Source organism: Brachycentrus maculatus, unplaced genomic scaffold, assembly GCF_059751285.1.
Source record: "Brachycentrus maculatus isolate JH-2025_06_01 unplaced genomic scaffold, ASM5975128v1 h1tg000257l, whole genome shotgun sequence".
Lineage (NCBI taxonomy): Eukaryota > Metazoa > Arthropoda > Insecta > Trichoptera > Brachycentridae > Brachycentrus > Brachycentrus maculatus.
In genome coordinates, this window is record NW_028281008.1 from 121,233 (window position 1) to 136,375 (window position 15,143).

A 15,143-nucleotide genomic window follows, 5' to 3' on the forward strand; every position below is an offset into this window, starting at 1 on the left:
AGGCTAGACGCTATTACATCGAAGTCCTTATCAGCTTTCCTGTTAAAATTCGGTCCACACAAGATAATGAGTTCCCACGGGCAAACCGGCGACGCAATATTTAGGAAATTTCCAAAAATATTCATAGCAGTCATATCGCGCAATATCGCTACGTAGGTATACGACTGAATATCCATAACCGTAAAAAGTTGATAACTCACAACGTAATGAAAGTGATGTATTTATTATTTATTTATTTATTTATTTACGCAATGTGATTCCTTTGATTAAAATAATTTTGGCAATTCTCTAATATATTAGTGTCACGTTTATAAATCCTGAAAATCGCGACATTGGTATTTTCTGATTAACCAGAGACCACAAGATTTATCTCGGGATTATAAGCTCTAGTCGTGACCTAGTAAAAAATAATTCCAAATGAGGTTTCACCTCCTCGCAAATTCAGATTAAGTTTATAGTAGCATTACCTTTGTGTGAGCGTTATTAGTACAGACAAGGAGAAGAGAAGAGAAGAGCTGGCTCGCAGTTGGGAGCAGCAGTGTGAAGCGGTTCCCGCGCTCCTGGTGGCGGTCGCGGTCGTGGGAGAACCTTTATCCTTTATCGCTACCAGTTCCCAGTTTCCGACAATTCGGCTGCTGATACTGATAATGAGCGATTAGCAGTCGGACAAGATGATAGTAAAACTAAAATAAAACATAAATTTACATCACTCTTGACTTTGATGTAATCCTGAAGTAAGTAGGTTGAACTTTTTTATACATTCAACAATTTTTTTTTAAATTTACTAGCAATTATTAACATATGCTATTTTCGCCATATATTAATATGACATAAAAAAATGGTGAGAAAAAAATAAAAAAGAGAAATTTATCAGCATTTCTAGGTGTTAGTACTTATCCCTAAAAACCTCGAGGTTTATAATTCCTGCAAAATACCTCGTTTGAATTACAAAATTACAGTGAACGTTCGTTGAAATAATTTAATTTTAGTTCTTACTTCCTAGAGTTACTAATCATCAAATAATTTCTTACCAAAATAATGCTGTATAACAATAATATCCAATACAGTAGGATTAAGGAAAAAATATTAGTCATTTATTAAACAATTTTTTTAATAAAATAATGTTATATTTATGAATGAATATGTACTGGAATGTGATAAATATGTACAAAAAATGTAAGTATATTTTTTTTACATATATTTTTTATCGAAAAATCTGCCGGGTTCGTAATAATAATAAAAAATAAAAAAAAATTATATGGCCCTATTTTCGTAAAATAGTACCTCAAGGCAGTTTTAATGAAACTTAATTGTTAGTTCCGATAAAAATATTTTTCATACAAATAGTTTTCAGTATAATTATTTTGTATGTTTTATTTATCCTTTTATACATATATTTATACGAGTACATACTCATCAATTATTTTTTATCTTTTCCTTGAATATTTTTCCTGGCACAAATTTCATAATTGAATAATATGCAATTAGTTCCAAAGACAGCTATAAAGTTATCTTGAAATATTGATGAAAATGGTTGATTCGTATTAGAAAAAGCGCTTAACTGTTTATACTTTCCAATACAAAAATAGTAATAAAAAATGTAGTTAATTCACAAGTGCAACAGCGATCATTCAGGATCAAAATTCGACAGAGAAAACTCTGCTATAAGCGTATTCTCTTTACTCTCGATTATTAAGTCTTCAATTCACCTTCCACCAGGTTTCTGGAGTTTCTAAAACTCGATAATAAAATTGCAAATCGGTAACGATCAACCAATTACTCAATAAGCCCAATACATTACAGGAACAGGATAATGGCCTTCAATTTGCTAAAAAACTTTAACCTGTTTGTCTGAAACAGATGCGCGCTGCGCACGTACAGAATTCCGTGATGTATGCACATTGCACATGCACATGCACATGTACATGGATACTTCGTGAAATATAATCTTATTATGAACCTACTAATGATTAGGTATTGCCAACACGGGGAGTCATATATGGCGAAAGGAAAAAGGGTCAAAATGTTTCCGAGAAGAAAAGCAAATAAAATGAACTGCATTTTAATTGTTCTTGCATTTCTTAAATGAAGCCTCCTCGCTCTTAACTCTTTCTCACCTAGTGTTACAAAATGTTCATGGTTTTATGTTATCCATTTCAATGGCACTATAACCTTTCCTTTTACAATATTATATTGTATTTTTATACCCTCACTATAAAAGTCTTATTTATAAGCATAAAAATACGGAATATTAGTTCGGATATGTAATGTATACATATTTTAAAAAATAAACGTCAATGATTTTAATTCGCCCATTTTCCAACTCCAATTGTAAAATCCTTGTCACACATTTTAAAGCTAAGAACGTTTACTTAACATTTTCTTTAATATTATAATGCCTTAACGAAGTATTTTAAGTTAACGTGTTCATTCACATGGTACTATATAGTATATGTATACTACATTACGATTTATAATTATTTGGACAAAATTCTGAATTTATTTATTTATTTACAAAATAACAATAATTAGATGAAAGGAAAAGAGCATACATTATCTCTTTAAGCGTTATTTTTATTTGAAAAAAATATATACTTTTATATTGTGTACTTGTAAAAGATACATTGAAAACGCAAATTAATTACAGGACCATTAACATTTTAAAATGTTAATACGTACGAAAAAGGGTTAAGGAGTATCACAGTTCGAATTGGTTCTGTTCGGTAAACGCAAAATTCAAAGTAGTTATCATGTTCGGATTCACTTCATTGCTTTCTATCGGGTCTTGTTTTGCGGTTACAATACAACCTGATTCTCAAAAATACATGGGAATAATAATAATTATATCTCAAATGATCGTCGATTTCTTTGTTACGAGGTAAAGTAAAGGACTGAATGCTTGCTCCTTATAATTCCGCTATTATTCATGCAACAAAAGGGTTTGAATATTGATTCTTTTCTTACGAAAAGATAGCTTCTGGCCAAGAATGTGGAGCAATTGGATTATGCGAACACACAAGTAAACACAAGCGAACATGTACATACACACAATAATAATAAAGTCTACAATACTTATATTGCAGTAGACTTTATGTTAATAACACGATGAATAGCTGTGGGGTCGCCGGTCGATACATTCGACATCAACGCGTCAGTGAGAGCCTCACCTAGCCAAAAGTTATATATTTCAGCTTGGTTATGTGTTTTTTTTTCATTTAATTTCATTTATTCGTCGAAATTGGTTAACGATGGATATGGTTATTTTAATATGCTCAACTCGACGATGTCAGCGCTTAGATCGTTAAACAATGTCAGTCGCCATTGATACTGTCAGCGTCGTGTCCCTCGATTCGTACAATTATCTTTGACTTGAGCTTTGGTCTTTCCCCTTTCCCCTTTTCTTCATTCTCGGCCTTCTTCCAGTTATTTTTACAAATGTAGGAAAATATAGAATTTTGTAATTAAAACAGAACATATAATTGTAATGTAATATTAATATGTGTTTAACTTGCTGTAACTGAAATTTCATAAAATTCCCAAATAAAAGTGTGAAATATGTACTTAGTTCTGAAAATGTTTATCCATCCCACATCGAAGAACACGCGGTTGAATTGCTTTAATGTTGAATGTAATGTATCTGTGTATTGTATGTAATTGTCCCATTCCATAAAACCGGGAAACATGCGAACTTTTACGCGATAAAAATAATTAATCTAAAATCAAAACCTAAATACAATTTTACATGTCAATATATAATATAATATTTATAATTCAATTTACCACATTTCGGAAAGTGGTTAGATAATTTTAATCTTATCCATGGTAACTACGTTCAAAATATTATTTCTTGCGGTATCGTTCTCATTTTTATTGAGGTTATGATTGTGCAAAATAATTTACGGTAATTAGAATGTGATCACTCATAAACTAGTTTTAATAAAAAAATCACAAAAAACTTGTGATGAGATATAATTCTATAAAATGTTTTAAATATACCTAATGTTCATATTAGTTAACTTATTATAAATATTGTCTTGCACGAGTATAGGTATTTAACCCCCAGTGCCCTAGCCATTCCTTCCATCCTTCTTTTCCCTCTGCTAAATTATTATTTCATATTATTCCTCTACCATTTCCTTTCTCAAATAGCAGTAATGTCCACCACTTCCGTCATCTTTATCCTATCAAATATATTGCACTCACAATTGCACATTGCTTCTATGTAATTAATGATCAGGTAAACACCGCGTCGATTTGATGCGGCGCCCTATGCACCGTGCGCACCCGGATATCCGCAGATAGCACTCAAATAATACCACAACAAAAAGTACATATCTACATAATTTACACTTATGTTTTTATATAAAGCGAAAAATATTGTAGACTTCTGATATTTGTGTTCAAATTATCAAATCCAGAAAAAATAACAGAAATTTGAATCAAATGTCTTCAAGTCAACACGAGTATAAAAACAATAGCAGGAGATGAGGTTTTAAAGAGGATTACGCCACCGACCGTTTAGAATAGCATATTGTATTATCATATAATGATAAAATTGTGGCGATACCCAATATCCGTTAGTAAAAATCACAATATTTAGACTGTGTGCAAATCTTTATTCAAAAATATGTCCACTCAGAGTTATTTATATTAACATCTCAGCATAGAATCATATGTTGAGATGACAATATAAATAACTCCACTACTTCACGAACTTCTGTGGTTGAGTTTTCCCGAAAGGATAGAAAATAACTCTACCTGTGTAGGTGTGTAGAGATCAACGCAGAATACGGCTTCAGAGTATTTTAAAAAGGTGTACATTCTAAACGCTCATGCTTCGATTAGCGATAGCAACTTCCACGGATAACGTGATCCTGCTAACCAGCGAAACTAGAATATATTTGGCGAACGTGACTCTGTTATAGCAGATCCAGAGGTGGCACGTACTCTTAGCTCTCTTCCACCAGTGGATAAAAGCAGTGAGAGTAAGAAATCTTAAGAAAAATCTAACAATGATTAATCCAGATTAACAAAAATAACTTAATAAACAAATAAATAGTACAGTTAAAAAATATAAATAATATAATAATCAAATGACGACAAAAATATGGCCTTGTTTGTTGTACCAATTAAAGAAATCAAGAACAAAGAAAGACACGCTTTATACAAACAGAAGAAATGATGAAAACAGAATGCTGTGACGAAAAAAAATGCATTTATCCCTCACAAATCAGTATTATTCGTGAGATACAACAGTTATACGCATAATGGCGGCTTCATGCCGAGTATTGAATAGCATTCAAATTGTTTAACTAAAAAGAAAAACAATAATTACAGACAACATAATCACCGTGTCCGACGCTGTCACATTATAATATGTCCCGGCAATCTGTCACGAAGGGGCTGGTACTTCGAGGAAGAAACAATATATACATATTTAAGAAAAATTGGGGCAAGGATCATTAAGGCGATGGAGAGAGGAAGAAAAAAGCTTTTGTTCTGTTACTTATTGTGCCGGCAGGAGTAGGAACATTACTCTTGCAACAAGGCTCATTATATCGCAACTCGCTTGCATAAAACAATTTCAGACGAAATCTGTTCCAAGCACGCATAAAAAATAGGAAACATGCACCCGTATTTCTTTGCAGCGATACAAAACTGTTCTAACTTTATGTGATATTGCGAGCATTTATTTATTAATAGTAAATCGACAACGTAACAGAAGAAGGAGATTTTTTCTTTATCGATATATTTAGAAATATTTCATGTTAGTATCAAAATGATATACTAGTATATGTATACCTATACACTCATCATATTACTTTCCTTGTATTTTTTCTTTTGCATTTTTTTTTTAATTTAAACATTACCTGGATAATACCACTATTTGTTCAAATCACACAATGAAACAATTTTTTTATATTATTTTTTGACATCTCATCAAAGATGAAGAAGAATATGGAAGTCTGGGCATTTACGGGGCTTACGACCGTCATAGGCTGGTTTAAGTGATCACTTTACACACGTGTAACAGACTTCCATATTCTTCTTCATCTTTGATGAGATGTCAAAAAATAATATGAAAATAACTCCTGTAATTGGAGATAATCCAGATTTTGTGAACAAGTATTTGGACACACTCAAAATGTTGTAAACAATTTTTTAATTAAATTTATTTTAGATGCCTCAACAGTATCTTTTTATACGGAGAACATTTGGAAGTCTGGACATTTGGAGATGAAAGAATTCTCACCTTTGGTAAAAAGGAAAAATTTCTCAAAATAATAGCTTCTTATCCCTTTTCTCATATAAGTCGTTTCTGAGTTTCTGTTGAGATACCTATAATATATCTTGATATATGACCTTCGAAGGTTAAATCTGGTGTTTATCTGCAACCACATAATTTACGAATATTGTTAATATTTGATTGATTGATTTAATGATGTGTTATTATAATTTTAAATTCATTATACCAAAACCAGTTTGAGAATTTCATCTGCAATAAAGTGTCGCTGCAATAGTACATTACTTAAGTACTACGATTGTCGGTTGGCTTGACTGCAATTAGTCCTCAATATATCAGACAGAGATATCTAAAAAATAAATCTTACAAGTTGAGAAGAACTAGTTATGGCTCAAACATTAACAATTTAACAGATACGTGTATCACAAGACGTTTGTAAATAATAATTTAAACAAAAAGCGAAGAAAAAACATAAATAAAATTGGTTATGAAATTACATGGCTAAAAACGTTAAAGGTGGTAGACTCCTGTCCCTGATTGACAGCATCGTGCACCAACAAAGAGCTCGTAAAGTCACAGCGGGTGACGATTGACAAATATATTCGCAGCATCCAATTTCCTGGAGCAACCCCTCGCTCACCCTGCCTCTCTCCGCCGTTAGGGGTCTTGCTTGTATAGCTTGACTATTTGTCACAAATTACTAGCTGACTTTTAGGATTACTCTTTATTGTAGGCTATTGTGATCTGTTAAGTGTAATGTAAAATTACTGCGGATTTAAAAAGATGTTATGGTTACGCATGGACACTACAAACTTGCCGAACCGTGTCATTTTTAAACTGCAATTTAATTAATCCTCTTAAATCTAATAGACGCGTTTATTTATTTGTATCGTTTTCCTGTTGTACTTTAATTTGACCATTTTTTATCATCATAAGTTTTTTTATGGTCATAAGTTTTAATATATACACTTAAACATCACTTTTAGTCACCCATATAGAATATGCGCAAGGCAGGATAAAATACATTTAGTTAATTGCCTCAGTATCAAACTAAGAACAGTAATAACGACATTAAAGTTTATCATTTTAAAGACTACACATTATATAATGTATTAAACTATTTTAAAGAATACGTTTTTTTCATTGTACAGTCGTACCAATGAAGGATTACATTTCGCATTACAAAAAAATACCCCTTCAATAAAAAATTAAAATACTGAATCCATTTTTACAGGTGATGCAAACAATAATGATAAATAAATAAAAGGTCGTGTGAACCTACGGGTAGGTACCTCGTAGGAACTTTTCAATAATTTGTAATCTGCAAATAGGCTTTGTAAAGGACCAGCGGGGGAGTACGGTGAACAGTGATACAGACTAACCCTGGACCCTTATTACGTATTAGAGAAGCCGAGAAGATTAGGGCAACATTATATGTACGTATATATGCATAGTCCACGGAGCTGGGAGCCGACATCGACAGCCAGAAGCTATTTGCCGAATAATCGTTCATCTAACATGAACATGAACATAATGTTCTAATTGCACATGGGAATATAATGCTGAAAGGTTGAGGATATTCTCGGTGAGATGAATAATGATATTTTATTCAAGTTCTTAGGAAGACAAAGTAGAAACATTTGTAACAACATAATCGTCCAGGTAAACAATTGAATTTTTCTTTTGCGATTCTAAAGTTATATTATATTATAAAAATGTTTGTTTAAACAAATAAATAAAACGTAAAAAAGGTTTTAGCGATTAAATTTAAAAATAAATCTACATTGAGATATCAATAAAAATCCTGATGTCAATGTACCACAGAGTTAAGACACACTTAAAATGTTGTTTTGAATATTTCTGTATTACCGAATAGAAAACAGTTAATGTTATCTAAATTACGTAGATAACGTGTTGTCTTCCCTTTAGAATTGACCACTTGACATATTAATTGTCTTCACCATATGACTATAAATTCCATACGTGTTATTCAAAAGAATGTATTAAACTGTCGAAACACGAAACACTGCCATAACACATGACAATACAAAATGCGAATTAATTAACATGATAATATGAAATACAAATATATTATAATACAATTATTAAAGGGTGCACAACCTCCCGTCATTCTCTCCTAAAAGGACACAATAAAATACAAATAACTGCGCGAAATAGTTTGCAATTCAATTTCGGCTGCCGAATTTTCCATTATCCTCTAACAATGGTCAGGTACGCCACCTGACGCCCACTATTCCGTACAATTCGGAGCGCGTCATCACGGCGCAGTATTGTACCCACAGTAGAGAATGGAATAGGGAGCAAATAATCACTACCGAACAATTTATGTGTTTTAACATACTCCCCATATAATAAATACCATAAATGTGTTTTAAACATTATAAGATTTATAATATATTGTTTAGAAACAGTAATTTTATTTTATAAAGGTAGGTAATTTTAATTCATTGATTGTTAATAAATCGTTTGGTGATTTAGAAATGGTTCTAACTTCATAAAAATCTTTGATAAATTTTATTATAAACTAACCTAACGAATTCATAAATTCTTCAACACATCCTGATGGTGGGGATCCTTTGCAATGGGAACTGAAACACCGGAATATAAGAGTATGGACACACAACCGCATAAAATCCAGAAAAAAACGTGCCAGACTAAAAAAAAAGAAAATTTGCTATAAATGTAATATACTTTGGAGTATCAGTAGATAGAAGAGTATAAGTAGATCAGTGGGTTTATAAAGGAAACCAAAATCCATTCTAAACCCAATGATGTAGAGGGCACCGCATCGGATTAATGTAGTTTTAACTTGTTTGTTGATTATATGCGAGGTGATCTAAACTCTAGATTTAGGAGTGGAAAATATTTGTCGGATTCAGACCACATGAAGTAAAGGAGCTTAGGCTGAAGAAAATTACTGTTCTATGGGAAAGAAATTGGAGTAGGAATATTAAATAAAAAAGAGAAACATTATTTTATTTAAAATGTTTAAGTAAAAAAATAAAGTCACGTTAAATGTTGCCAGACACGCGATTTAAAAATATTATTTTATTTACGAATTTCAAAACGACATGAAGAAAAGGTGAAAAAGTCATTATAAAGACGTTATTTTTATGGAAATAAAAAATTGCACTAGCACCTTACTGATTTGCGCGAATATTTGGTTCAGGGGGACTTCAGCCCCTTGTTCAGTAGAATGCTCCCCGCTGTCTTTTTTTGTCGCAAATTAAGGGGTGAAAACGCCTTTGTGACGTCATAAGTCCAATTTAATTCGACATTCGACACTGTAATGTCAGTTCAAAAAGCAAGGGTAGAGAATTAAGAATATCGAACGACGTATTGATTCACATCATACAGCGTATCCTGTATTAATAATGACTACCAACCTCATGACAAAAATCAAATTAATTGCTAATTATCTGCGTTTATCTCAAAATCATGGTACGTTTTCCGTATGGTGTATGGTACATGGAATACGGTGCATAATATTGGATCGATGACAATCTAAACAGTAATTGACTTCTCATGCTGCTAACGACAGTGAAAACGTTAGTCAAGAATAGGAAAATTATGAGATTATACTTTTAATAATTATAATATTGAGTTTTACAATTTTAAACAATATTATTTTAATAATGTTCTATCTACCATATAATATGTCTCATGTCATAAGCCTTCATGCTCCGACTTTCATATTATCTTCCAATATAAATTTTGCTTCGTCTTTGTTAAAACAACCAATACATGTTGATATAACACCCTCAAAGCTGAAAAACAATATGTTAAATATTGTTCATGTTGTGTCTGTAATTTGCGAGGTATATTATCAAAACTAACATTACGTAGTATTAGGTGGCAGTCTGTTCTTTAGGGTCCTGAGTAAAATACGATTGTGACAAAAAATAACAAAAAGGATCAGAGGGCGGATTCTACCAGCACTACCCCCGCCCCCGTGGCCATTACTCGCTGAAACAATTTGACCGAAGGGGATGTTAAAAATAATAAAACAAAAGGAAAAAGGGTTCGAGCTTTATAACCATTAAACTAATTTTAAACGCACCATTACTTACTATTAAAAATGGAGAAAATTTATTTTAAAAATGTATGAGCCTAGTACTGTAGTAAGTCTACGCAAGTCAGTCTTTAGGTCAATTAGTTTCCTAGGATTCCTTAAGTTCATTCGAAATCCAGATTGTGCTAATAGAGAGGAGTTATGCTAATGCTTGGATTCTCAGTTATATATTTTGTATAATATAGATTTAAGGCTTTGAGACAATGACTAAAATATATATGTTTTTTTGAACTTTTTTTACAGGAGTCAGATAAAAATAATGTTAACATATTACATAGCGCAGCACATTTTTGTCAATAACTTTGAGGGAGTTTTTTTTTTTATCTACATCTTTTTTTATAATTGCGTGTAACCATAGACATGGAAACTACTTATAAACTATTATTTCAATTAATAAATAATAGTAGAATAAATAGTGTGTAAAAAAATATGTAGTCGACACGATGTCATCGAGAAAAATAGATTTGTATACTAAACAATAAATTTTGACAATAAAATGGTAAATATTCCATAATTCTTTTGATAATGTTTATTATACTAATACAATTATTAAAACTTACGGTACCTATGTGAATACCTGAGGCCGTTCTTATATCGCTCACTCCTTTCAAGAACGTCATAAATCAAAAATCGTCAATTTTAAGTTGTGCATGTTTTCGGAATGTCCAGAAAATGTACTATATCCCAGCAAAAGAGGCATATTTTTAAATTAATATTTACCCGCTACAGGGCAGAAAGTGTTATTTTTGCATTTTGAAGAAAAGGTATTGTTTTATTATTTTTTTAAACATACTAAATATTTTTCAAATGGAAAAAAAATCTTCAGGTTTTACCTAAAAAGATCTGTTGCACAGTAAAAAGTTCAATAAGGGGCTTGATATTTATTTGTAATACATTGTATTATATTTTTAGACTTTAAAAACGTTCTCCTGCAAAATCAAGTATTTTGATTTATGACGTTCTTGAAAGGAGTGAGCGATATGCTATACGTACATTTTTAAAAGGTGTAAAATATTAGGTAAAAATAATAATTAAGATATATTGGCTTACGTATCATTATTCCTTAAGACGTCAAAATTTAGTTAACTGAAACTCTCTAAGACATCCAAACTGTCAGTATTCTAAATATGTAACATGCGATTTATTGGGTACATTTTATATTGTGCCCCTATGTTGATCCTAGGTGCAAATAATTCCAACATACTTTGTACACTATAAAAGTTGCTAAATCAATTAATTAGACCCTTTCGTCGCATTGTGCCTCACAAAACAAATATGTAAATAAGTGTTAAATGCCCCGCTACAACAATGGCGTGATTTATTGAGGACCAGTTCAATTTGAAAGAAATAGTGTCACAAAGTTTCACGGGAACTGAACCGTTGGACAACTAGTATGACCAGTTTTTTTAATCCCAAGGTAAACTGCTATTGTTTTTGTCACAATGACATGCGTAATCCCCCAATTTTTCTAACTATGTGTTAAATGGACCATTTTTTGTCAGGTTCTTATTCGAGCCTAAGTCAAATGGTCTCCCCTATTACTGATTATTAATGCTACCTTCTTTCAATTTTTGCTGAACTGAATATGGCTCTCTTTGTTTTTTACGCATTTGTCAGTAGACATTAGTTTAATGACAGTTTGTGACGAGCTTTGTACCGTCTCATTATTTACACGTTTCACGGTTGTCATAATGCGTTTTGTGCAAATATGTTCTGTAAGGGTGAATACAAGCCTGAATAATTTAATTATGACTTCAAGATATTTAAATATTATAGCAGACTTATTATGTCTGTATTTCGTGTAAACCATATGTAGAATATTTATCGAACGATTATTATATTCTGTTCGAGTCTATTGAACTTAAAATAATTACTTTTTGATGCTACGATAATCCGACCAAATCAATAATGGGATTGATCCTTATTTATAAATGAGTGCCAAAAACAATCGAGACATGCATAATGTATACGAGCCATGTTTTGTAATAGGTGTCAATAAACGGTAAGATATTATAATACTTATTAAAACAATGGATCTAACAATACTCAAATTTAAATATTGTCCCAGAGTACTAAACCTGTTTTTTGTTTCGAAAATTAGTCAATTCATTTGATATTTATTAATAATTTTTTATTCGTTTAATTTTCCGCCTACTTGAAACTTACAAGTTACATATTATATGAATTGAAAATATTGGTGTGTCTTACTTAATGCTAAACGTGTTTTTTTTTATCTATCGGCTCTTAGCAGTGGTAAATATGGCAAAAGTACACTATTTTGTTTTATTGTTATCCCATTTATGGTGGATAGTAAGATAGCGAAGAGCGAAGTTACCAGGTTCGGGTTCTGCAGTTGCAATTTTACAGAGCACCATAATTCCTTTTTGCACTTTATTGCTTAGAAAACCTACTTTCTGCCTACAAAATGGGCAATAAAACCTGCTCAAACAGTTGCAGATATTACCAAAATATTTTGTGCTATCTCATTTACATTCGAATCGTTTTGCACGTGAGGGAAAGAGATGACGACATTTAAAATTGGTTTATGTTGTTTGTCGGCGATTTCAGAAGCTAATTATTCCATGTAATAAAAATCAATCTTTTTCGACATTTTTCAAGATTGTCTATAATAAATCTCCACAACTCGGATACGGGATAGTAAATATGTGAGCTTCCACAAGGAAAGATGACATTTTCTGTTTCTATAATCCTTTCCTCCTAAGTGTCTACTGACCCTCCTTCATTTCCTTTTCCGCATAACAGTAATTTCTTTCCACCTAAACTCATTCCCATGTGTAATGTAGAAATAAAAGCAGCGACGTTGTATTCGAAGTTCGAACACCGTACACCGTACACTGTTCTTCTTCCTATTATTATTACACGGTACAAAGGCTTTCTTTACCGTAAATAAAGATTAATTCTAACTAAATCCCCAAATCTACGCTAACAAAGAAAATTGTGATACCAACTGTATTCCAATGATGTGTAATAATTGGATCGATAGAGCCAGACACCACTTTTTCTGATGTAGAAGTAGAACAGAGAAAGATTTGCCGATGAAAATTGCAAATTTAGATTCAACAATCCATACTATTAAATGTACATATTGATAAATTTTTAGTCAAAATTGATTTTGTGGGGTGTCGAACTGTCAACAACATAATTCAAATACGAGATTCATAAACCTGAATCAACTTCTCTATTTTGTGTTTGTAATAGTTTTCCACCAACGGTAACGTTATTATAGATATTATCGGTGTAGTCTTTTCTCAGGGACTTGCACAAAAATAATATCGGTACGTATGTAAATAAAAATAATGGTCTGTAAGACTACAAGTTATTTAGAATTTAGTTTTCAAATTCCTCGCTCGGAGCGGTAGTCATAAACAGATCGAGTTTATTGTTGGTAATTTGGCATAGACGAGACAGGGAGGATTGGGTCAGGACTGTTTTGTCTTCCCTTTCTTGTCGGCAAGAGGGGACAAAGCCTAGGATGAAGCTATTTCGGAGACTTGTGCCTTGTGCCCCATTGTTACGTGCTATAAAATCTTTTCTGGGTCATTTACACCGTAATAAAGCAATCCAACTCAGTCCCAACTTTCTCTATGGCCTAAAATGCCGTAATAAAATATTACTATTCCCAGAATTATATTTTTGACCATATCGAATATAAATAATACTAGAAGTTTTACACACATAATATATATTTATTTATATATATATATATATATATATATATATATATATATATATATATATATATATATATATATATATATATATATATATATATATATATATATGCAGGTATGTATTCAATAATACATAAAGTGCTTTACTTTTTATCAAATCGCCAAATATGTATTTATTTTTTTAATACGTAACCAGCGGCAGTATAATTAATTTAAAATGAGATATAATATACAAGTTCTTTTGTATTAAAAACTCAAAAGTTAGTCCCTCAAATCTTGATTGCAATTTAACACTTCGTTATTAAATTGATATATTTTGAAAATTTAGGAAATTTAATGTTTTTTTTTAATTTTCACCAAATCCGATTCTTATTTATAAAATTATGACAGCATGACATTACTAGGATTGTATTTGAATTGTTCGAACAATTGGCAATTTCATTTATTAAGCTGCATTTCCAGTTGAAAGAAAACCTTGATGATTCTATTTTATTGACACCTATCGAACCAAATGGTGCATAAGGCATTGCGTGGGATGTACGAGTGTTCTCTTGATCGTTAGCTACATTTAAATGCTTAAGATTCTTGAATATGGAAGTATAATATATTTTAAGGGGATACAGGTATTGTAAACGAAGAAACTGTTGGTGAATGACATTACTGTATTTGTAAAAGGGAATGGAGAATGCATAATGAGTAAGAAAAAGAGGAAAGCATTATTAGCTAGGTTGCATACCTTGCATAAGCTTGTGAAATTTGGTCACAGTAATGTGTAAAAGTCTCTTGAGGATAAAACCTCAAATTTATTTAGTAATCATAAAAAATCAGAATTCTATACACAACAGATATTTTGTTTTCATAAACCCAGTTATACCATAATTGTTAATTACGTTATATATTATTTTTGTATATTTTTTGTTAATGTTTTTTTAAAGGTTTTTTTTGTACAGGTACACAATGTTTGATACTCTGAGAATCAGATGATCTGCATTTCCATGTCAAAATCAAAATACGTTGTTCCAATATCATTTATTTATTTATATCGTAACTGTTGGCTATATTTATGTAGGTAACATATGTTGAAGCATGGTATTCTTTTTATATTGTTGACGCA

General features: G+C 31.4%; 1 long non-coding RNA gene across 1 annotated transcript in view; it reads right to left on the reverse strand.

The window, feature by feature from the left end:
• Window positions 1–545: 545 nt before the first annotated feature.
• Window positions 546–15,143, reverse strand: part of LOC148306004 (uncharacterized) — a 30,921-nt gene continuing 16,323 nt past the window's right edge. Inside the window, exon 4 of the long non-coding RNA XR_015838066.1 lies at window positions 546–683. This is a non-coding gene — a long non-coding RNA (uncharacterized LOC148306004). The remainder of the gene's footprint in view (window positions 684–15,143) is intronic.